This window comes from Plectropomus leopardus, chromosome 12 (assembly GCF_008729295.1).
Source record: "Plectropomus leopardus isolate mb chromosome 12, YSFRI_Pleo_2.0, whole genome shotgun sequence".
Classification (NCBI taxonomy): domain Eukaryota; kingdom Metazoa; phylum Chordata; class Actinopteri; order Perciformes; family Serranidae; genus Plectropomus; species Plectropomus leopardus.
Window position 1 is genome coordinate 12,979,835 of NC_056474.1, and position 25,356 is coordinate 13,005,190.

The 25,356-nt window shown below is 41.4% G+C and overlaps 1 protein-coding gene across 1 annotated transcript in view; it reads left to right on the forward strand.

The window, feature by feature from the left end:
• bcl2b (BCL2 apoptosis regulator b) overlaps window positions 1-25,356 on the forward strand; it is a 37,704-nt gene that overhangs the window by 8,065 nt on the left and 4,283 nt on the right. The gene's annotated exons all lie outside the window — the stretch shown is intronic.

The window sequence follows — 25,356 nt, forward strand, 5'->3', positions numbered from 1 at the left end:
TGGTTGGGGAGACATGCTTTACAGTGTAATGAGCTCTATAAGTCATGATTGATGCATCCGTTCTAAGCCAGAAATTGTTTCTTTTCACTCTGCGGGCTGTCACAACCAGTTGTTTCCTTTCTACATATGTTAATTTGTGGTTGTTTATCAGTCTGGCCTCACAAAATTAGAGTGCAGGACAAACTCTGCTTTCCTTTTTTCCAGCAATCAGATGGAGGAATAAACAATTACTCATGCAAATAGCATTTAGGGGCTTTTCCCTCCCACGCATCATTTCAAAATAGAGAAATAACAAGATAATTTCACTGTTGGAGAGGCAGAAAATGTCCATAGCGAACACTGAGTTTTGATGTTGACTCTCAGCTCTGTAGTGGAGAGCGTACACCACAAAAGAGCTCAGTGTGGAGAGGAGCAAGCCAAGGTTTTTCCCCATACTGTACCCCTTTTGCTGCGCAGTCGCTCGCCATCTGCCACTGTGTTTACACCCATCAGCCCGGCAACTGTAATCTCAGAAACATTTCCTACAGACGCAGGCAGCTCTGGGCTGCAACTCTCTGAATTAGTCTGACATGCACACTTTCTTTCAGGAACAGGCCTGGAGAGATCTCGGGTCTCTCTGCTGTAGGGGTCTCTGATGCACAAAGACCTTTGTTCCAAATCTGCAGTCCTGTGTTTGGAATACTTTGGAAAGCAGATCTAATAACACTTTCAAGTTTAGCTGGTGCAGTGACAATAGAGTGACTGCTTTGGTCACTTTACTCTGAGGTCACTTGTATCTGAATCACTGCCTAAATGAAACAAGTAGCTGACTGTTAGGTACCTATAATGACATAGATTACATGTCATCTAATCTACATTTAAAACAGTGATACAATTTGTCTTTCCGTATTGCTTGACGATGATACGTTTCCATCACAAAATTCACAAAAGAAAAATACTAGATTTCAGACCTTTTTCTGACCATTTTCACCAAAAACCAAATATATTTTCTTGCACTAATGCCTGCTGTGCCTTATCAGCCTCCAGCATTTCTCTACATAGAATAACAAACATAAGGTTTTGTTGCAGCTGGATACGGTGTGATGAATAATTCAGCTTTGTATTCAAAACTGCAATTCTTTTATTTTTCGAACAATAAAATCAAGTCAGTCCTCAAACTGTAGACATGCTGTCAGTCTTAATTATAGAACAGGCTGGCATCATGAAGACGCGCCGTCTCTCTGAAACTAAAATCCACCCAAACAAAGGATGTTTTATGATACTGTTGACTGGAACGTAAGGTCAGACATCGAGTTTGATCTCTTTGCAGCTCGACATGACACTCCTTGCTTTTATGTTGCGCTTACGCCATCTTAACCATTCCAAACATGCCAAGCATTTCATGAGCACAGCAGAAACGTGCAGCAATGGAAATCAATTTTTACAACACGGTTAGCAGAGAAATATTTTTTCTTGGAATATAATTCTGGTGCGTTGTGAGCGCTGTGCCTATTTCCACGACCTCACTTCTCCCCAGAGACCCTCCGCCCCATCCTGTGTGCTTATTTCTGGGCCTCCTCAGGAGAGGTGGAGGAATGTCTGCTGGAGAGCAGCGACTGTGAATAAATAATGGAGACGACCTGGGTGTTTCTTTCCTGAGTGGCCAGCGAAGGGTGTGGGCGACTTTTGTTGTCAGACGATCATGTCAGCTGAGTATGCTTCATTCAGGAACTACTGTAGGTGGTTTGCGTGCTGACGGGTGTGTGGTTTATTTATGTTTGCCTCTTGCAAAATTGTCTTTATGTACGCCTCTGGGGCCATGTGAGCCTACTGAGTGGTGTTTGTGAATTCAGCCATATGATTGTGTTTGGTTTGATTTTTTTGTAGAAATCAGTAATCACCTAAACCCGCTGTTTTCCTGTTTCATGAGGGACACGTGCCGAGCTGTTTAAAAGCACTACTATTCCAGTCAGAACACACACTGATGAATAATATATAGAGCAGATAAACTCGGACACTAAGTGGATGTCCCTCAAGTAGAAACCCAAAGGCTGTCTGCGCTCCAGCCAAGAGTCTCTCCTTTCTTTTTTTCTCACCCTCTTTCTCTCTCTATCTGTCCCTTACCTCACCGCCATCGACATACTCACACAAACGCACACGTGCCCAATCCACTCATAAACAACACACTAATACCCTGAGACCTGGCTTTCAGTGTCAGGTAACGTTCCAGATTCGTGAAAAATGCAGGGACATGTGAGAGGCCTCTAAATATAGCAGCGTTACCATCGCTGCTCCCGTGTGGTCCTTTAATTGTCATGTTACACATAAATCCCTGCCCTGTTGGCTTCAGCACTATCGCCTCGTTCACATCACAATCTCGCTCACAATCTACACAAGAAAAAAAAAAAGGTCCCAATGAACCATTTGAGATGGCAGATAAAAGAGTTTTCCACCTCTCCTGTCATGGTGGGAGCTGGATAATGAGGAGCCTACTGAGACACTAGCTGACTTTGCCACTGGGCACACCCTTGCAAGCTGCACAGCATATCAATATAGGGCAAGGTTAAACGGTTCCTCCCATTGTCTAGCTACTGTAGATATTTCTAGGACAAACCCCCAAAAGGGTTTCAAAAGAGATTTGATCTTCTCAATTAATTTTTTGAGCAACAATAGCCACCACTGATTGAAATGCAGCTGGGAGTGTATCATAAATGACTTCCTTGTTCACAAAGAGAGAGCCTGTTGCATGCATAGCATAACCTAAATGGTTGTTAAAGGGCCAGTTTCCACAAAACGTTCTCACTTACCCCTCGCAGCTGTCAGTTCCTGCAAAATAATCAATCCCATTACAAAAGTTTACAGAGATTATTAAAATCTCTAAAACATGCAACATTAGCCGATTTTGCACAGCTCGATCAAGGCAGGAAAGTCATGCTGTTATTCCGTCTCGCTGTTCTGTATAAAATGTACAATCGTAGCGTGGGGCGAAAGAGTTGTTTCACCTTTACGTTAGCAGCAGAGGCAGTAACAGTGCAGAATTGACGTCTTTGTAAGAGGGAAAGCCAGTGGAACGGACAATGTGTTATGTGTGCGACCCACCGATAAGACATTTCAAAATCACTGGCAGCAGTTAGCAACTAACTCTCAAAGAAGAACAGCAACCAAATATGTCCACAAATATGTTCTGAGGGTGGGAGCTCCTCACCCTCAGAACAGAAGACACAGCCACCATATAACAAAAACGGTAAAATATTGTTATTGCCATGTTACACCATTTTCAATGTTTAGAAAGCACTGCCTGATGCAAATATTTTATGTCACAAAGGAGGCTGATGCTGTTGAGGTACATGTCTCAGCATACTGTCTTAAATCATACACCGAGCAGCATTATGTCTGCATTGTTTGCTTCTGTATAAAGAAGTCGGTGTAAGGACGCTCCTTTGTTGTGGCGCTATCATGGGATCTCTGTAAAAGGGGCTATTGTTTCTGGCAAAAACACAATGACCCCCTTTACTCCTTGCATTAAAATGTGTTTTGGGGGATCAGATTCCGGTTGGACTGTGCTTTATCACATGAAAGTACAGGTGTAAACGCACCCAAAACCCATTAAAAGAATGTAAAAATTAAAACTAGACACAAGACACTCGTGGGCGGAGTCAAAACAAGACCAAGTGTCGCTTTCAATTTGGTCCAACAAATGTATACAAAGTATACCTAAGTTAAAATTGGCAATGCATATCGCAACTGAGCCATTTATGAAGCTATGGTTAACAGTAGGTGCATACTGGCCTTAGCCACGCCCAAGACAACTGTGACTGGTTTAAAAAAATGCAAAAAACCCATAGCATTTTATTCCCTATACCACAGTGAGTGCTTTCAGAGCTTTCTCCATCTCTGACACAGCGCTTTGGTGATAGGTCCAGCTACACAGCTGCTGAGTGGCGCTGGTCACCTTGCATATAAGAGAAGCAAGGAAACCAAAACAATAGAGTTTATGGCCATAAAACCAAAAACAAGGAGCTGAAAGGTTAAAGTGCCCCATAAAGTTGACAGAAGATGCTGAAATAACGCATTCAATTCCAGTTACTACAAGAGACACCATCATTTAATGAATCATTAACATAAAAATATGCCTGTCCAGATACCACCAGTGTTAACTATGTAATTTTGTGATTTGGGGGAATTGACCCTTTAAGGTTTACAGAGTTCATAAGCACACACAAGCAGGCAAACACAGAAGCGGATGTACTGGTGCAAATCAATTATTTGCTGTCCACAAAATGGCTGTGTACACACTCACGCGCGGATGCATACACACATACACTGTGGCACTTCGGCGTGTGCACACAGAAGCGGATGTGGTAGTGTGAATCAATAATGCTGTGTTGTCACAGTGACATGTGAGCCATGGCAGGGAGCAGATGGCCCCAGGGTGCCTAGCTTCCTGTTAGTCGTGCCAGTCAGCCTCAACACACACAAAACATGCTTGCACACACACACACACACACACCACTACAGTCTCCGCTGGGATTTCCCGGTGCAACTAGCCACAGCACTGGCCATTAACAAACAGCATGCCATTATTGGCTCTTCTCTGAAATGCTGAGTATATGCCCTCCAAAAAAAAGAACAAAATGACAACAGCCAGATGATGGTAAATAGATTTCTCTGCCTCGTCCGTGGAGGTCTGGGGTAAATAATTCTCTGCACCCCCTCCCGAATGTGATTTTTGGCAGCAGAGCAAATAGCCCTCAGGAAATCTGATCCGTGTCAGTGGACGCTAAGTGAGGTCAGCCAGTGCTCAGGTATCACTTTGACTATGTGGTATTGATTGAGCATTTCCGATAGTTTGTGTCGGTATCTCTGAGCAAAGACTCAATTAACGCAGTGAACCAGCAGCTGTAAATGTCAGATCGTGTATGAAGGTGATTTATTGAAATTCATGCTGTAGTGTCTCTGTGGAAAGACCTTGGCGAGATGTTTTAACACTTTTATGCTGACGGCTTTCAGTTGGGGTGTGTGTGTGTGTGTACAACCGAGAGCTCTCACTCCTGGTAAAGCTCACACAGCACCACCCTGTTGGCAGTCACCTTTGATGACGACTGATTAGGTTTGAAGTGCAGAGAAAACGATTCACCCCTGACGTTTGGAAGATAAAAGCTTTGCCAAGGGAGCGTTGCCGCCGATTCCTAGTGTTTCAGGGCAGTGATCAGTGTTCATGAAACTCCTTGCCATCCCGAACTCTTGATGTCCTCCCAAACCTACAACCAAATTCTGGCAGCGTGCTGCAGTGAACAGACATTTTGTTGCTGTCACAGATAACCCCTGCTGTTTTCAGAGGACTACTACTGCACGCCACTTCTGACACGGATAGATCTCGCCGGCAGGGGCTTACCCAGTATTGCCACAACGTTATATTACATCAATTTCACTGGGTCTTCTCTGAAGGTGTGCTGCCTTTAATTGGTTGTTGGGCTGTCATTACAACTTCAAATAATGACAGATACTTCAAAGAAAAAACAGAGAGAATTGAAAACTGGAGAACCGACAGTGATTCCTTTTCTTCTTGGGTGTTTTGTTTAGCATTTTTTGGCATTTTCTTTGACAATACAGTTATGCCTCACGCCTGTGTATGTTCTAAGGATGCAGCCGCCTTGTGACTTATGTCAGAGCAAATTTTTTATGATGCCTGGGTTCAGTTATGTCAGGCGCCATTTTGCTTTATAGAGGAGTGTGACATGTCTAGACGAGCTTCATGTCGGCAAATCTTACCGCGAAGAGTTTAATCAACTCTGCAAATTGACCTATAAAGTGTTTCATTTATCTTTCACATTTATTAGCTCTTGGTGGTGAAAAAGCTGTAAAAAAGAATTAAGAAAAAGTCCAATAAGTATGTATTTTCCGCAGTTCAAAAAAAGAGTTTGATTATCAGCTAGCTTTGCAAACTCATTTTCTGATACCACCCAATCTATCATGGCGGGCACTCAGACCCCTTGACCTTCAATGTTTCCAGATTTGAATTAAAGCGAGTCCACATTCCTGCACTCCAGGGAGGACAGTGGGTTAAAAAATATTCCTGGATGAAATGAACGGACTTCACAAGGTGTCTTTGATCAGGAGGTGAGGCTAACCGGGTTGAGGAGGAGGAGGAGAGATGGAAGGGCAAGCAAGGAGAGGAGGCCTATAAAGCTATAAACAGGCAGTCCAGGCGTTCTCACTGCCACATGTGCTGCAGCCAGGTTTGGACTGCTGAGGTAATTGCTGTGAAGAAGTATGGATGGTTGGCAAAGTGCGATTAGGCCACCAGGGTTGAGAGACCAAAGTAAAATGGAGCTTGTAGAGCAAATGGCTTTGGTTTAATTGGAGCTCATGCTGTTAGAAGAGAGTTGGAGACGCAGGAGTAGATTAGCTCAGTCCATAGAAGTTTATAGAGCAAACTTGGATAAAGTTGACTGTTAAAGTCATCTGACTCAACAATCATCTGATTCTCAGCTGATACATCTGCTGACTTAGAAAGTAGAGGAATGTACTCGTGAAAAACACCCACATGGGCATTAAAGGACACAAAATACTAATAAAAAGGACTTTTTCCACAACCTCAGCTCAATATACAGTAAGTTTGATTTTTTCCTCTATGATTTAAAGGGACAGTTCTCCCAAAAATCAAAAACACATATTTTTCCTCTTACCTGTATTGCTCTTTATTGGTCTAGATTGTTTTGGTTTGAGTTGCCGAGTGTTGGATATATCAGCCATCGAGATGTTTGCCATCCCTTAAATATAGTGGAACTAGATGGCACTCGGCTTTTGGTGCTCAAAGCGCCTAAAAATACATTTGAAAAACTCAAAAGCAATGTTTAATTCCAGAAAACATGACCCAGTTAATCAAGACAATCCACAGACCTTTATGTATCACCACGTAGAGGGAAACATGCATCCACTGCTAGCACCACCGAGCTAGCTAACATGACACCTCAGCCGAGGAGGACAGCATTAATATTTACGTCTTGCACTGTCATGAGCATGAGCCTCTCGTCCATGACTAGATGCACGCATTCTTCTGCGTACTGCTATGGTTGGTGGGTGAAGTTTGGTAGCAGGAAAATAGTTCCTACACGAAACTGTACAATTGAACTGAAACTCGTGACAGCGGGTGATGTAAACATAAATGGCAGCGTCCTCATCAGAGCTGTAAATGTTAGCTAGGTTAGTGGTCTAGCAGTAGAAACACGCTTCCTTCTGCGCTGTCATACAGTTGGCAGGTGTAGATCAGCAGAAAGAAAATAGCTCCTATGTAAAACTGCTCACAACAAGGTCTGTGGATTATCTTGAGTAACTGGGTCATGATTTCTGGAATGACACATGGCTATGAGTTTTTCAAATGTAGAGCCAAGTGTCATCTACCTTCATAACATTAGAGAGAAGACAGACATCTCTGCAACTTGCATTAAAACAATCTAGATTGATAAATAGCACTACAGTTAAGAAGAAAAACATTTTGAGGTGTACTGTCCCTTTAAAGTCAAATTTTGTGGCAGTATATTCTGATATTCACTGCACAGCGGCATCAAGGCTTCTCAGGCAGTCACTGAATACCACTAATGACATTTTCCATGGATTATTCCAGAGACAAAATGCCAAAAGGGAAAAAAAACCCTCCTCTATTATGACACTGACGTGAGCCTTATTAGCTTTCCGTACATTTTCACAGCAGACCTTCATTGTCACAATAGGCAACTTATTATCATTCATCAGGTAGGCTGTGCTTGTTTCCCTTTGGTCTCTGCATACAAGACAGGGAAGGTCACACTGCTCCGAGTGAGCCAACTTGCGCCAGATAGTTCAAACAATCGGCCGTTTTGAAAGCACGCTGCTCAACATAGCTGTCTCCAAGGTCCCTGAGAGTCACATTGAACTCAGACCAAAGAAAGGATAAAAGACCAGGAACAGAAGTAGTGTCCACCCCAGCCCTTAGCTGCTTGAATAGGCCTTAATTGCATTCATCTCTATCTCAGTAAAGGATTTAAATGTTATTTTATTACGTAATGCGAGTACGGGGTGAAGTCTTGTCTCTTGTCGTCCGACTTGGTTATCTCAAGGTTCATTCCTTCTCATATCAGGCCTCTCGGGCACACAGTGCGGTTGTTTGTTTCCACACATCAATGCATTCCACTCATTCCTCTCCCCCTTGGATGAAAATCAGCTGGTTGCCTGAGAGAGAGGTCATTGAACTTTTCCCCAGTATTCCCAGCCTGACAAGGGAAAGGGGGGAAACGTTTTTGTTTTTTGTTTTTTCAGCCAGGGGAGCATTTTAGTTCATTCTGAGATTGCTTCTAACACAGCTGACATTACATATACTGCGGATATATGCGAAGTTTTTTCAGGCGGAAGTTGAGTTGTGCAAGAATAATTATTGCTTCCCCTTCCCCCCCTGTTTCAAAATGACCTCATGTTCCATGCAGGAAAGAGAGGTTTTGTCACGCATTGCACAATTTTAACTTGCAGCCTGTGGGAAAGCTGCGTTCTTTTCCATTTTGAGTTTAGATTTTTCTTCCAACATGATCTTTTTGAATTCCCTGATGCAAATGTGACAGCAGTGGTGGAAGAAGTGTTCAGATCTTTTACTCCTAAATGAACAAGTACTGCACGGTAAGAACTCTATTATAAGGAAGACTCTAGCATGCAAAGAACATACTCTTTCTTTAAGTAATGGGAACATACATTTTTTGCCTATAGAGCAGTTTTGGTTGTTTCACTTAAGACATTTTTTGTGCTTCCCATTAGTGTGAGATGAACAGGCCTCAGTTCAAAGATGATGTCACATAGTTCTGTGTACCAATCAGAAATATCTGAATCAAAATGAAGTGACAGTGGAGAGGTTGTTTGTTCATGTTTCCAGGCCTGTCAGTCAAAGCTGACCAATCCAACCCACGCAGTCCTGTCGAAGTTCATTAGCTTACAAGACCTGACAGTAAGCTACGGGGCTTTAAAGGGACAGTTCACCCCCAAATCGAAAAATCACATATTTCCTCTTATCTTTAGTGCTATTTTTTAGTCTAGATAATTTTGGTGTCACTTTCAGAGTGTTGGAGATATCAGCAGGATAGATGTATGCCCTCTCTCCAATATAATGGAACTAGATGGCACTCGGCTTATAGAAGCACCAAAAAACTATATATTTGAAAAACTCAACGGCAATGTCTCGTTTCAGATATCATGACCCGGTTACTCAAGATAATCCACAGACCTTGTTGTGAGCTGTTTCATGCATGAACTATTTTCTTTCTCCACCTGCCAATTGTAGCACTGTGCAGAAGGAAGCATGCATCTACTCATGGAGGAGAGGCTCATGCTCATTACCGTGCAAAATGTAAACAATAATGGTGTCCTTCTCGGCTGAGCTGAAACATCAGCAGTGCTAGGTGAGCTAAAAGTGAATGCACGTTTGCTTCTGTAAAGTGATTCAGTTGGCGAATGTAGTCCCTGTGATAAGAAAATAGTTCCTACATGAGACTGCTCATTGTAAGGTCTGTAGATCATCTTGAGTAACCAGGTCATAAATTCTTAGTACACTTTTGCATAAAAATGATCAATCACTATATATATTACATTATTAGATTGTGATGTATCAAGGCATAAATAGCATTGTACTGTTGCAGCTGGTCAAAGTGGAGCTAGCTTTAACTACAGCACAGTGGTTTAGTCCAGTGGTTTCCAAAGTGGGGGTCAGGGCCTCCCTAAGGGTCAAGGGATATACCTGGGATAGAAGAAAAAACAAACTTCTTTCTCTTATCTGTGGTGTCTGTGAAATATTGGATAAGTTCAGTCTTTAGGCTGCAACAATTATTTAAATGAAACAATCTGAGAAGTTAGGAGGGGAAACATCTCTTTAGTGTAACTGCCAACAACCTGTAACATTAAAAATGTAACAAGGAGCCCTAACTTCACGCTGCCTTTTTTAAGGAGGGAGAACAACGGGTTTAATCGGTGAAAATGAATGCTACTTTAGAAGCCTATGAGGGTTTTTTTAGCTTAAATTTTCAACTGTAAAGTAACTACAGTTGTCACTATAGTGTCAGAGAGTATATTTAAACTGTACTTAAATACTGACTTTGAGTGGACATACTATCCACAGCTGGCAGTAGATGTCTTCACCTTGACTTTGTGGAAAACTTTCATTGTGGTTCAGCTCTTCTTCTCCTCACTTCAAAGGTGTTCCTGAGGGAGCTGCACCTCAAACAGATGACTGTTTTCTCTCCTACATTATCGGACATCTGAGAATCTCGATGCGCTCCGCTCCGCTCACAGCGTGCCCTGTCCCAGACTGTGGCCTCTCTCATTTACATGGGTACACAGAGAACACCACCTGAACCTGAAACCCGGCCCCATGTACTCCAATCACATAAACCGCTCTGATATCTTGTTGCCAAAACTGACAAGCTTTCATTTAGCAGCCTCGACTTTACAAGATGTGTATGAAAGAGGAGACTGTGAGAGGCACTGGGCGTCTGGCTTTGATGTTTTAATACTTTCTCCTTCGCCGACATGTTTAATTCTCCATTAGAAGATATTACACTCGATTTGTTTGGCAGTGCTCTCTAAATTACAGATGTAACTTGGGATTCCATCAAAGGAAAAACATTCCCGTTTTTTGTGAACATAAAGCGTGCGCATTTGTTACAGTTTGCCGTTTCTTAGACTTGGAGCGAAGATTTAGGAGTCAGTTAATGGTTCAAAACAAACACAAACCTCTTAGTTACAGTGTCTAACCAACTGCAGCTCTCTGCTGCAGCTTCCCCCTCCCTTTCTCCACGGTATTAGTGTGACTTCATGTTTGGCTTGCCTCTAGTCTTTCCCTAGTAACCCGCACAGAGTCTGTGATTTAACCATACTTGGCTCTACCACAGAGAAGCCATAGTCTCAAACCAGACAGTGATGTCATCCCCACAGCATCTGGCACAGGAAGTGACTTAACACTAAGTGAACTGTCAAGCTCTTTTACAAAGACTCAGTCAGTCACTGCTGCCCAAAAAGCACCCTTTTGAAGATCAGTATTGTGTCATCCTGTTACATATGGGCTCCTTTGACGCAACAAAACCACAACAACGGAACAGCTGAATGCAACCGTTTCAAGAAAACCAAGTGACTTCATTTCTTTGGGGTGACTTCAGGACAATCAGCGACCACATGAGCTGCACACCGAGCGTGCTGCAGATGGTGTTCCCACACATCCCATTCATTACACCATATACAGTAGTCGTTTTTGGCTCGCATCAGTTGGTCTATTTTCAGCTCCATTGCATTTGAGACGGTGGTTGTGTGGTCTTGAGATCTTCAGGGGTCAGTGAATGTGACTTTTAAGGTTTGCAGCAGCATGCCGCCCTTGTCGCAGGAAATGAGCCTCTCCCATGGGCTCTGTTTGTCAGAGGAGAAGCAACAGGCCACCTGGGAATCTGCTGGTTCCCACGGTCTCTATCAGAGGTTTCTATCTGAGCCAATCAGGCAAAGCGGCTCAGCTATGGGGGGTCTCCCACGCTCCCTTGTTTTTCCAAAAATAAGAGATACCCTGGTTCCTGTGCACTGAAATGTGAGGCTAATTTCAAGGTCCAGTGTAGATTTAGTGAGATTTAATGGCATCTAGCAGTGAAGATTGCAACCAGCTGAAACTTATCCTTGTTAGAATTTCTTCAGTGTTTATACTTCAGGAGGTTTTTACAGTGAGACAAATTATCTGTAGAGAACTCTTCCTCTCCAAAACAAACGGACCAGGTGATTAAGCTTTTGAGAACACTGAATAACACAGTTTCACATTTCAAATCAGTAATTCTCTGACAATTTTCGACATGTCGGAGTCCAGCTGCTAGCCTAGCACCTGCTAATGAGTGCTCACCCCTTTTTCTCTGACAACTTAAGATCCAGACGTGCAGGAGGGATTAAGCAGGGGACAAATTATCCGTAAAGGTCCCTCTTTCTTCAAAACAAATGGGCCAGGTAATTAAAAAAGGTAAAAAAAAAACCCAAATAAAGCACGTATACATTGAAAAACAATTGTTTTTCCAACACTCCGATCACAGACGGGCGGCTAACTACGGTGGCTGATACAAAGAGCTAATGGCCCTATGTAGAGTCAAGGTTTGGTTTGTCCATTCTGGGCTACTGTAGAAACATGACGCTGCAACATGGCGATCTCCGTAAATAAGCACCTGCTGCCTATGTAGATATAAACAGCTCATTCTAAGGTCACGGAATAGCAGCAATTCTTATTTTCAGATGCTTATATAAAGATATCATACTCGTTTTACAACGTATCCTCATAAAATGGTTTGTATGATATCCTGCGAATTAGAAGATCACGAACATTACATCCTTAATGTACAGTTATGTGATGAACGTATTTTGTCACGGAGGTTTAAGAGTAAAAATGGTGAGGACATACCTTTAAATGACCAAAAGATCACTCAAAGTTCATACGGTTCTGAAAACATATCTCCATGGGAAAATCCCTATGGAAAGTCAGTGTTTTTGGGACTTATTCACCATCCCAACCTGACTCTTTACAGGAGCGCTTAGGACTGCTTCCTTGTTTACTCATCAGCACATTGGTCACATCATTGCAGCCTTTCAAATACGTGGGATATGTACAAATTTGGGTGCATTACTTTATGAGAACAGCTTGTATTATATTATATTCCATTTCTGCCAATATATCTCCCTAAATCCTATACACCGGACCTTTGAAGCTTATAGAGCAGCTTGAAATGTGAAAGTTTTTCCTCTGTGTTTAATCTTTAACCCAAACCGCAGTGCATGTGCAGAATAGCATCGCCTCTGTGAGTGCTTCCGCACATTTCAAATGCCACAGATACTACTTTAATTTACCAAGTGGCTCTTTATACAAGTGCCCTTGAATTCCTGAGTGAAAAAAAATGAACAAAACAACCCATGGAGAGGGAGAGCTCACACAATTATCTCAGAAAAAAACCACCACAGGTTTTTGGCTTTCACACGCTTACATGGATTTCTGAAGCCACAGACACGTCACTGGAACAGCCGATGTACTGAGCAAGGCTTCCTTGGAGAAAACAGAAAGCTATTAGACATCCAAGTGGCAGACATCCTGTCTTTACTGGAAAGCCACTCAAGCCAGGTTTAATGCACTCCAAACACACCAGCCTCCACAAGCGTGGATGATGACTCAGCGGGCTCTTTTCCACGCTCTCCTCTGCTCTCACGCGTCATCGGTGGCCTTTTAAACGGGCTGAGCAGTGGACATGTGAGTCGTTTTATTAGAGCGGGCAGCCCTGAACCAGGAGCTCATTTGAAGCCTGATATTTATAGCAGCACTGAAGTCTTGCGGCTTCAACTATTGTCACTTCCTCCTCCGCTCAGGGGCCGGATGGGCTCAGCGCAGACATCCTCAGACGAGGCAGACATCCCCTTTCAGCTTCATTGTATCTATTTGAGGAAGCCATTGTGCCAAGTTTTGGCAACTGTGAAGGATTTAGGATCGATTGTTCATTTTGAAAAAGGTTTCAAGGTCAAAGTCACAGAATGAAAGAGATGTATTGACCGAGCAGCAGCAGTTGTCTGATTTATTGTGAGAGAAAAGGATCGTCTCTCTTTGCTTTGATGTCTCTTTGTTCGGCATGCTGAAGTGACTGATTGCAAATGATACACTCAGAGCTTTAGGGCAGATAAACCAAGGGCCAGATGCATAAATGATGTGCACGCGCAAAAAACATGCATATGCCTTTTCCTGCACATAAACTGGTATTAATAAATGAGGAGTGTGCAGTGAAAATGTGCGTACTTCAAGCATTCTTCAGCGCAGACGTACAAAGAGTTTTGGCTGGAGCTAATATGATTTGATGGAGATTAAATAAAAGTTGAGAGAAAAAACGTTGTCTTTAGGATGTTTTCCACTTTCACTGATTGTGTTATTATTTTTATTATATTATTATAGATTTAATTTTAAATTAGTTGAGTGATATAATTTAGCATTATTTTTTATTAACATTCATTTCCCTGTTAGGGATCATTTCATTTTATCATGTGGAGCATTTTGTAAAGTTAGTTTCCACATGGCCGCTATAAATTGATTGTCCTTCTGACATTTAATAATACTGATGATCAAGATATCGCAGCAAAAATGATTTGCACTAATGAATTAGTGGTAAAGATGCTACAAATATTCACAGCTGTGCGTAACTCCATAGGGCCTGTAATAACTTAGCGAGTGAGTATTGAATATGACAAACACCTTATAATAAAAATAACCATTTCCAATGCAGTATACATCACAGCCATGACCTGTTGATAGTGTAATGTATATTACAATGGAAATGGTTAAGTTATTAAGAGGTGTTTGTCATATTAGACACTCACTGAATTATTATTGGCCCAATGGAGTTATGGCAGACACTTATCAGTCCTGTGGAGCGTGAATGTGCATAGGTGCAAGTCATCCTGTGTACAGATTCATGTCAAATATTGTGTGTTTCTCTCATATTTTTGTGCTTTTATGTGTTTTTACTATGTATTTCCACTTGCTGCAACACAAATTTCCCTCTGAGACAAATAGTGAAATTGAAGTGAATGGAACTGAGCTGCACTGAAAAATGACGGCTGCTCTAACACCGTTAGAGAACCTCACCTATGCAGAGCAGTCGGTGAAATTGCACTTGCTTTACTGTATTTCTCAAAAACAGATGTAATGAACGTTCGAGGGGCACGCAATATGCAAACGGATGTTTGAGGGCATTTCTACATCCATTTATGGTGAACTGTGGCTATGGAAATGAGGCCTGTGCGCCCAGTGCTACACAGATCGAGATTTATAAAACAGAAGCAGGCGTACACACGGCCATATAAATTTAACAAAATTAATTCGTATGTATTCGTATTAATTCTCAGAAGTGCAGGAGTGACAGGAGAGCAAAAACTCTCTCAGCATCCATCCACACACCCTCACCTCTCTGAGCCTGCAAGGTCACTCAGTCCTTCATTTCATGTTGGATCAAAGCAGTTCAATAAAAATCAATGGCCTCAACAAGAATAAAGAGCCTGCAAGGATCATATAACTGCTCAGTGGAGGTAAAGTGAATAGATCAGAAATGTTTGTTCATTCAAAATCTGTCTGCACTCCCAAAAAAAGAAAAAAAAACCTCGACGCTGCTGCACAAATTGGATGGTTTAACTCCAGTGGTTCCTCTCCTGCCTCCTTGATGAGATAAAAACCAGGTTTACCGAAGCGTTATTCATCTCCAAAGAAACCAAAGTCTCATGTGTAAAGTTACAGTCCTCATTTATCTGGCTGGTTTAGACAATGAATAATGGAGACAATAAAAAACACAGAGTGTCATGAGGAGTGTGGGTGATTTACTGGCGATCACATTTCATGTTCCAGTAGAGCAGGCTCACTCCCACGGGAGAGCGTACTGTTTTGTAAACACAAATGCTGCTGCTGACGTACATTTGAATATTTATGAGCCTTTAGGGTAGCATCCAACGCCAAGACTGTTTCTCCCCTTTACAGTTCAGTCCGATCAAAGTACATCGCCGAGTATGAAACCTGAGTCTTCAGGTGACACGCAACACGAAAGCTAATTAAAAAGGTTTCTTTTGTTTCAAGACAGGATTTACGCTCTGCTTTGTTTTATCAGACAGACTGATATTACTCTGCAGTTATCATGCTGTCTGCACATTTAAATGGCTCTTAACTCTATGGGTGGATTTATAGGACTGTTTAAAAGGCCTGACATTTTTAAAGGATGTGTCAATGTCAAGTTTTCTAAAGATACTGGTGGTGCTTAATTCTCTCACCACGTCATATTTGAGTAATATCCCTTTAAAGAGCTCATGTATACCCCTTTTACATATGAAAATCTTAGTTTCAAATGTTGTAAACGTCACTGCCCTCACACTTACAGCCAATAGACGACACTAGATAGTAGTGATGTCAACAGAACCAATACTTCTGTACCAAGCCGGTACCAACATTTTGCAAATGTGACGGTACTTGTTTTTCTGCAAAAGCGTAGATGCCAAGTTTAAAGTTCTCTGTCGCTACAACAAACATCCAACGTTTGGAGAGATTGAGGGGGAGCGTGATGGGAGAGAGGGAGAAATGGGCAGCGTGCATTTGCGTGACACAAATCACCGTGGACTATCTAGACTAGCATTTGGATTAGACTTGCTTTTACCACCATCATGTCAGACTTTTCTTCTGACAACAGTGTCACTGCTCAAGACAAGGCCGGCACGCAGCTATTGTTGATTTTGGCACAGCGCCCCGGTGCTTCAGGCGTGCACCTTCTTTTAGCTGTCCTACTTCTGTGCGTGTTGTGTTAGAAAAGTGCGAGCAGCGTTGCTTTACAGACACAGAAAGAAAGGGGCTGTCGGTGTATTACTATTATTATTGCAAAGCCATTAGCCTAACTGGACAGAATCAGAAGCTGGACAGGATGGTTTTGAATGTGCTGACAATTTTTAATTTCAGCAGAAATGCTGCTTAAACACACACCAGCTCAAGCCCAAACTTTACTTTTCACTTTCTTTTTTTTTTTTTTTAACACTGTGGTATTGAATTTGGTATCGAAGATTGTGTAAATTGATGATATTGGTACAGACTAATGGATTTTTGGTACCGTGACAGCCCAAATATATAGGGATGCATGATAATATCGTCATGTTATGTATGTATGTACTGGCCAATACTGGCTTTAAAATGAAATATCGGAAACAGATTTTTTTTAAGTTGACAAAGTGAACACCTACAAAACATCAAACCAAAGTTTAATTTTTTCTCTTATTTGCGCAGTATTTACATTTATTGAAAAGCATTGTATCTTTTGTGTCCATCTGCTGGTGGGCCGTCACAATAAGAGTATGCATAATATGATGTTAAAACCTCTACAGAAGAGACTTAATGATGACTTAAATTAAGTGGGTGAAAAAGTTGATATAATGGTACTGGTTATCAGCCAAATGAGTTGTTACATATTGGCATATCGAATATCAGCAAAAAATCCAACATCATACATCAACTTGTGTAAAAATTTTGCAAAAGTAGAAAGTAGGTCAGTTAAAATGTACGGGGGTTCTTGGCAAAGTTCAAATGTCAACGTACAATAAACGCAACAGGATCTCTTACGTCCAAACCAAAAGTAAATTAAACTTTGCAGCCTGTGGATACAACCAGTCAATCAGTTCAGCATCCAACAAATACAAACGCTATGAACACCCGCAGCAGGTGAAAAAAGCAATATTAAGCTTAAATTATTTAACCTGACACTTCTTATTGAACCAACCGTGAAATAAATCATCACCAAGGCAAACAACATGGAGCTGCTGAAACAATATCAACTGCACAGCAGCAGCAGCCACAAACACTACAGCAGAGATATTCAACTTCGCTTGGGGGCCACTTTTCCTAAATGACAGGAGGTCAGGGGCCAGTCGCAGCAGCCCCATACATGTTTCTAGGATTTTAGGACATTTCTCAAATTTAGGATGTTTTTAGGATTTCAGGACGTTTCTAGGACTTAAGGACATTTCTAGGATTTTAGTACACCTAGGATTTTTTTTTTTTTTTTAGTACACCTAGGATTTTGTCACATTTCTAGGGTTTTAGTAAATTTCTATGATTTAAGGATGTTTCTAAGATTAAGGACATTTCTAGTATTTCAGGACATTTCTTAAATTTTAGAATTTTCTGGGATTTAGGACATTTCTTGGATGTTGGAACATTTCTAGGGTTTTAGTCAATTTCTCAGATTTTATGAATTTTAGGACTTTTCTAGGATTTCAGGACATTTCTCAGTTTTTAGGACTTTTAGAGGATTTTAGGACATTAGGGGCTTGGCAAGGACCTTTGTCTGGTTGTGTTTGTGTGTGTGTGTGTTTGTGTGTGTGTGTGTGTGTGGGGGGGGGGGGGGGGTCCTCCACTGGCACTGTTTTAATAAACAAGCTCTATTTTGATCCCGTCTTTGCACTCTGGCACCAAGTTAAGTGTACATAAATTATTGAACCACTTTATTTTTATTGCTAATTACAAAGTGGTTGGGGAACCGGATTTGGCCCGCGGGCCGTAAATTGAGTATCAATGCACTACAGCAGAGGAGAGACCACACCGTATCATAAAGGTTGCTGAAAAAGTATCATCTGGGGATTTGTACTCACCTGTCTGCATGTCACTGTGTGAGCTGGTGCACCGCGAAGTCCTCATTTTAATCTGCTCCATGTCCATGTCCATGTCCAAAGCATAACCAGTCCTTTAGCCACTCTGTCCCAGTAAAACCAGTCCACAGGCGTCTCTGCTCCACTTCGTTCCTCAAAGCTGTCCAACACGTTGAGCTAAACTCAGTCACACCAAGGTTTGTTATCAAAAACATTAAAAAGTCCGCTTGCAAATCCACGTTAGCACTTTAGCTTATTAGCCGCAGTCAGGCTAACACAGACCGCACCTGCCTCACGCGACAACTCAGGTGTTTCATTGAGGTAATTAGCCTGCTGGGCACGTGCAACATTAACTGCGTCATTAAGGTAGATTCAACATTTTATGCCGAGCCGATATACAGCGACGCTGATATAAGCGACGTTTGTGTGAGAAAGAGTAACAGTTTCCCTCCGGACTTTAGCGAAGTCCAAACCGTCCGAACCTCACGAGCTGGACTCTTCTTCTTCTCTCTCAACCACAAAACGACCAGCTTCCTGAACAGCGCCAACTAGTGTAAATACCTGATCCTACAACATCAAAACATTCCCGTAAACATTATGTGTAGAAATGGTAAGCCTACATATGGATTCAATAGTCAGACACAAAAGAAAGCACAAATTATCAGACAGAACTGAAATTGCCCTCCTGGCCCCCCAACAAATGACCCAAAAATGGTGTTTGTAGTCATTATTTATTTCCATTGTTTGTTTGTTCTTGTGCTGATGAGTCACCAAACTGACTTTTGTTCCTTAAACAATGACAATAAATATCTTATGTTATCTATTTCATTATTTATTATTTTTTATTTTTAGAAGAAAACAGAAATTGTAAAAAGTACAAGAAAATTACTTAGATATTAGAAAAGTATATTTTTTAGAATTAGGCAATGACCTGAAAAAAAAACACTTTAATAATAATAACAATAACAATTTTGTAAAATATTATAAAATATATAATTGTAATAATTCGATTCCATTTTAATTATAAAGCCCATTATCACAAATCACAATTTGCCTGAGAGAGCTTTACAGCATACAACATCCCTCTGTCCTTAGACTCTGACATTGACTAAGAAAAACTCCCCCAAAAAAACCCTGTAACGTTAAAAATAGAAATAAAAATGGTGGAAACTTAAAGAATAGCGTCTGAAAAGGGATCCCTCTTCCAGAACAGACAGACATGCATTAGATAAACAATAAAATTTGAAGTTGATGTTCAAAGAAACTTGATGTCGATTCAGGTTTTCAGGGTTAATGAAGAAAATGCATTTGTAGGTTTCTTTTGTTGCTCGTACAGACATCTCGCAGATGATTTCTCATCAAACTTCTGTTTGAAAAGCCATAGCCCTAACACGTCGACCTACCCCTCCATCGCAACAAGAATCGGGACACTCTGCCCTTTGACGTTAAAAACAGAGGGGTAAGGGCTAGTGGTAGGGGTGAAGGGTGCTTAGGGGTTTGGGCTTCAAGAAGCATCCTTGTTTTGCTGTAGACAGATCCACTAAAAGTTTGTGCAATTATTGGGCGTATTTTCCAGATTTGTACAGCTTTCCACCCAGTTTGTCATCATCACTTGGCTGCGAGCTTGTTGTTTCCAAGTATTGCAGTATTGTCACAGTGCGGTGAAGGGCTCAGCGTCCTCAGCTCCAAGCTGTTTGGTGCTGCTGACACAGGGGGATTTACTGGGTAATGAGTATCGCAACAAACTCCTCCGTCATCTCATTTTTGCCAGCCCGGTCGATGGATGACACTCCAGAGACTTGATCGAACCTGACCTTGCTGCCAGACGAGAGGCTTGCTGTCCTGTCACCCATTGTGTCTGGAGAAGGTTTTTTCTGTATGCATTGCAAGCATGTATGTACATGAAATAATTACATACAAACATAAAAGAGAGAGATATTAGTGTATATTTGGATCAAAACAGATCAATTACAAAGGACATTAATGCCTTCCTTGCATTTTTTTTTTTATCTCCCATTACTCTCCCTCGGCTCCTGAAATGGGAGTTTTGTTTGACTTTAATTAGCTGCAGAGATGTCTGCAAGAAGCTCATTAGAAAATCAAAGAGGGGCAGCAGCAGCGTATGCAATATTATAAGTACGTTACTATGTGGATGCTTAGGAAATAAACAGAGCGTGGGGAAAAGCTCGGTTCAGAGGTGAATATAGCAGCAAAGCCACAACAGGCACTTTAATTACAAGTTGAACTTTAACCCACTTCCCTTTCTCTTAGTCTCAGTCTGCCCGCAATTACCCAGAAACGTCCCAAAACAGAGATGACTGCCTAATCATTTTTCTGTTTTGGCAAAGCGTTGCTTGGGTTTTTTTTTTTAAACAGGGCTGGCCGAGCACACAAGATGACTCATTATCTTCCACACAAGTCAAGCAATCATCCCCAAAAGCAGGGGGATACCCAGAGGAACTGGCAAATGTTTGGCATTTCCTGTTACCCTTTAACCCCTTAAAACCTGGTTTTCTTGTGCTGCATTCAGACTCCTTTCACAAGCTGTTGGACCTGGGCTCATTGGTTTGATTTCTTTCTAAAACAAGGAGAAGAAGGCAATGACCAATTTGATAAGAAATTTCCCACAAATTGCAAGAAATTATTAAAAGGTGACAGGAAAATTACCCATAAATTAGTTTTTAAAAAGAGGGGAGGATTACTAGAAAATTATCCAGAAAATTGGGAAAACATGTCCAGAAAAATATATTTAAAATTATGTCACTAAAAATATAATAAAATACACATGTATATATTTTTTTATTTTTTTCCCTTGTTATTTTTTGTTTTTACTTTTTTGGCTTGTTTTCAGGTCATTTCCTTGTGAATGTTTTACAATTTTTCTGCCAATATTTGGGTCATGAGTTGTAAAGTTGCTAGTTGCATTCTACTCGTGTCTTTTTGAATGAAATCAAACCAATTTCTTAGGTTTCACGGGGTTAAATTAGCAGAAGAAACAACAGTGCAAAATAAAATCCCTTTGTGTTCATGAGAAAAACTCAGAGGTCTAAATCATGTGAAAAACAAATCAGAGGTCGAGGACAGGCGCTCTCCCGCTGGTGAGAAAAGCAAATCATGTGTGAAGCTTCCAGCCGGGGTAACCATGACACTCGGGCAGCGAGTTGCCACCCGATGGCTGAGTTTGGGATCCTCTCAAGTCTGACTCCTTTGCTCTGTGTGCGTCTCTCCGAGGGATTCATTGTGTGCAGTAAAAACTAAGGAAAGGGAGTGTGTAAACCTGGCCAGGCATTTTCCCATTGGATTCTTGGCTTCTGTAGGGCGGCTGTGACCTTTATAAAGCCATTGATCCAAAAAATGAATACTGTGGAGGACTGCAGCCTGGACTTTATGTCCCAGATGCACACCTGCTGTCGCTGGCAGATGGTTTGCTGCGGGGCAGTCAGATGAGTTTTTTTGAGGATTATAGAGTCTTTTGTTGATCTGATGAATGCAGATGTTTTGTCCTTTCCTGTCCCTGCAAACTTTCTGTGCCCTCCTTTGCCAGCTGCTTATTATCATTTTATTCAAAGGCTTCATAATGACAGTCAATACAGAAAGAGGGAGAGGAAATAAAGTACCAAAGTTTGTTTTTCCACACAGCTCACATGGTTGAGGCAGCACTGCTTGCTAACATGTGGGTGAAAAAGTTCCAGGAGCATGCCTCAGTCTCATGATATCCACCTGACACCCCCCCTCCCTCCTCTGTCTCTCCCCTGGGTCAGTCTGGAGTTATTACCATCCGCGTCCTTGTGGGATTCTTTTAAACATCCATCATCGCTCTTATGAACCTCTTACCGTAATTGGCCCGCTTTTGTTTCAGACTTAAATAGGAGATAATCTATGCTGACCGTCTGGGACATATTGAGGACACGCATCATGAGTTTGCCATTTTGTCGGGCCTCGCTGGCGGTCAGTCACACACACACACTTGCTGCTGGAGCTGTTGGCTGGTTCGTGTTGTTACCTCAGCAAACTGTTATTTTCCTGCAGTAGGTGGAAAGAGAGAAAAAAAGGCAGTGGCTGTGTTTTTGCCAGCTAACACATTCCCCTCAGCTGGAGGTCTGACTGAAGAGCTTGTTCTCTAATTAATACCTGAATCCTGCAGAGGAGGGGGAGAGAGGAAGGATGTCATCACTGAAAGACAGGGCCTGTTCACAGTTCTCTATAAAATAAAGCCATCTGACACTTTGCTTTCCATTTTTAGCCATGCAAACAGCATGGCTTAGCAATGGCAATGTTTGTTTGCCATGCCCCCACAAACAGCAACATGCTATGAAGTCAATCTGACATAGTGGCCAAAACATGGAATTACAACTTCTGGGTTCACTGTGTGACACCATTGGGCCACAAAAGACTTTTCCCCTAGACTTTTATTGTGAAATGGACATCTGGAGATCAGTGGATAAGGTAGTTCCTCTTAACCCTCAAATTGCGCAAATTGAAATTGGGAATATAAAATACAGCTAATGGAAACACATCCATTTTTTAAAAAAAACTCCCATTTATCACAAAAAAAAATTTTACACTTGCATGATTCGAAAAAGCCATATTTCACAACACTGCAATGGAAAACTTTTTTTTCGCTTGGTCATTCCTATGACTTAGGCCTTCTGCTTCAGGTTTAGCACTCTGCTAACTTGAATTGGAATAAAATGATAAAATGATTAAATCATGCAGCTCTTTGAGAATGTTAATGCCTAATACAATGGAAAAAAGTATTCTAAGCCTGCAGGGCATCACTTGACTGTGTAATTACACTGTTTCACCACTACGAAAATTGGCATCAGAATGCCCTACAGATGTCACCGCTCCAAGTAGCCTACTGGTAATTTTCTTTTTTTTTCCAGGCTTCTCAGTGGCCAACATTATCTTCTTCTTTGTGTAGCTTTATGGTTACATCACTGCCTGTTGAATTGGCATACTCTTGACAGCACTTCAGTTGTTTTCATATGTTTTAATTTGGATGGAGATTTTTTTAACAGTGTGTGTGGACTAGGCCTCAGCTTTGTGTTTAGTGCTAATTACAATATGTTAGCACGGTGAAACATTATACCTGCCTAGAATTTGAATATTAGCATGCTGAGATTAGCATTTACCTAAAAGCACAGGAGAGTTCAGTCTCACAGAGCTGCTGGCATGTCTGTGGACTCTTGTTTTCAGCCCTGGATAATAATTAAAAACGCTAAGCTGCAACAAAGGAAATGCCACGTGGTTAAAGATATTGCAGACTGATTTAGGAGTGCAGTGTGTTTGACACCAGAGGGCTTTAAGTGGGAAGAAACTGCTGATCCTTCCTCCTCTGTGGCACCGACTGGCCCCCAGCCTCAGGAATGCGACAGGACGGGAAGGGAGGAGAAGGAAACAGGAAATACTTTTGTCTTCCCACAGCACTTCAGAATGGATGTCTCCTTTTTATAGTCCTGTGTGGGCCTTTTTTATATATAAAAAGGAAACTGTATGTTCAAATTTGACAATTGTGAAAAACAACATAACGACCCAGTTTTGCTTCTGCTATATCAAGGTCGAATAAAGCGCGTGTATTCCAGTTAGAATTACACAAAACATAATTACTGCACGTAAATTGAGTTAAATCAAGACAGATTAAAATAGAATGATAATATATTCCCGTGGGAACTGACACAGTAATGTAGCAGTGAATTAAACTTAACAATTCACCATTGTTCACAGATAGGTCAAGCTAAAAACAGAGGCATCAAATACAGTTTTAAAACACTGCTACTAATTTGGTTAGCCACAACACAAAAGAGTTGATATTCAATAGGAAACTGTTGATATATCCTCTCTTAAACCCCTTTAAAACACACTCTATTCTCGTCTCATTCAAGATAATCTACTTGTGTGTGTATGTGTGTGTGTGTGTGTGTGTGTGTGTGTGTGTGTGTGTGTGTGTGAGAGCGAGGAGCTTAGCACCATGACTTCCTGTCCAGCTGTTCCTGCTGTCACTGCCTATGAGCAGATGTCTGTATTTCCTTGTCAGAGACACACAGCCATGGTATTCGCTCCACGGACCCTAACAGGCTCACACACTCTAAATTTGTAGCAAAACTCCTGTTAGCAGCAGAAAGCAGTGCACTCTCTGAATCACATTAATATATTTATGCCTGAGTGCTGCAAGCGCTTGTCCACATGCTTAAAAAAAGTGTCTACATGCAGTTGGGCTCTTTTTGGTGATTCCCATGTTTGTTTAGTGTGTGTTTCTGGGTGTGTTTTGTCTCTGTGCATGAAGGGCGTCTGAGGTTGTCTGCGTAGGAGTGTGTGTGTGTAAGCTGATGAACATTAATGGATCTGCTTGAAGCATGGGTGTAATAACACTCTATTTCCACCCATATTTGGTGGCGGCCAAGGGATTTGCATGTTAAAGGGTCAGTTCACCCAAATTACTTTCAACTAGGTAGATCCAGCCATGCAGATAGTTTTTTTTGCTCAGATTTTGAGATATCTACTACCAGGTGATCACAGTATGTTTATGTATTATAAATGCTTTTTGTTTATTTCTTTTTGGGGTTTTTTTGGGTTGTTTTAGGGGGGTTGTATCACGTTATAATTGGATGTTAGCTTAATCATTTGTGATGTGTGACTGTTGGGTTTGTGTTTATTGTTGACTCTATGTTTATGCCCCTTTTAAAGCCAGGTTGCTGTTGAAAAGTAGAGTTTTAATCTCTGGCAAAATAACATTTAGATTAAAATAAAATAAATTAAGAAGCAGCGTTTACCACAAAAGTAGTCCTGTGTATTCTGTGGATTATGTTAGAGTAACTTGCGTAATGTTGCTGACATATTGTTTGGGTATTATTTCAACATTATTTCTCTCCCCCGGCGTCAAATCTCAGAGACGGATATCTCAAAACCGGATGAAATCAAAGTAAAATTGCCAAAATTGCCCTCCACCAGCAAAAAGAGAACAAAACCAGTTATGTTGTTTGGTGAACCAATCCTTAAAATGATGAGGCCGCACTATTCTGAATTCATCTTCAGCAATGTCTCTTTCCAGAAACCATGACTCGAGATAATCTGCAAACTTTGTTGTGAGCAGTTTTATGTGGAAACTACTTATTCTCTACCAAACAACACCAACCAACTGTATTACTGTGCAGAAGGAAGCGTGCATCTACTGCTAGCTCACCACAGCGCCACTGAGCT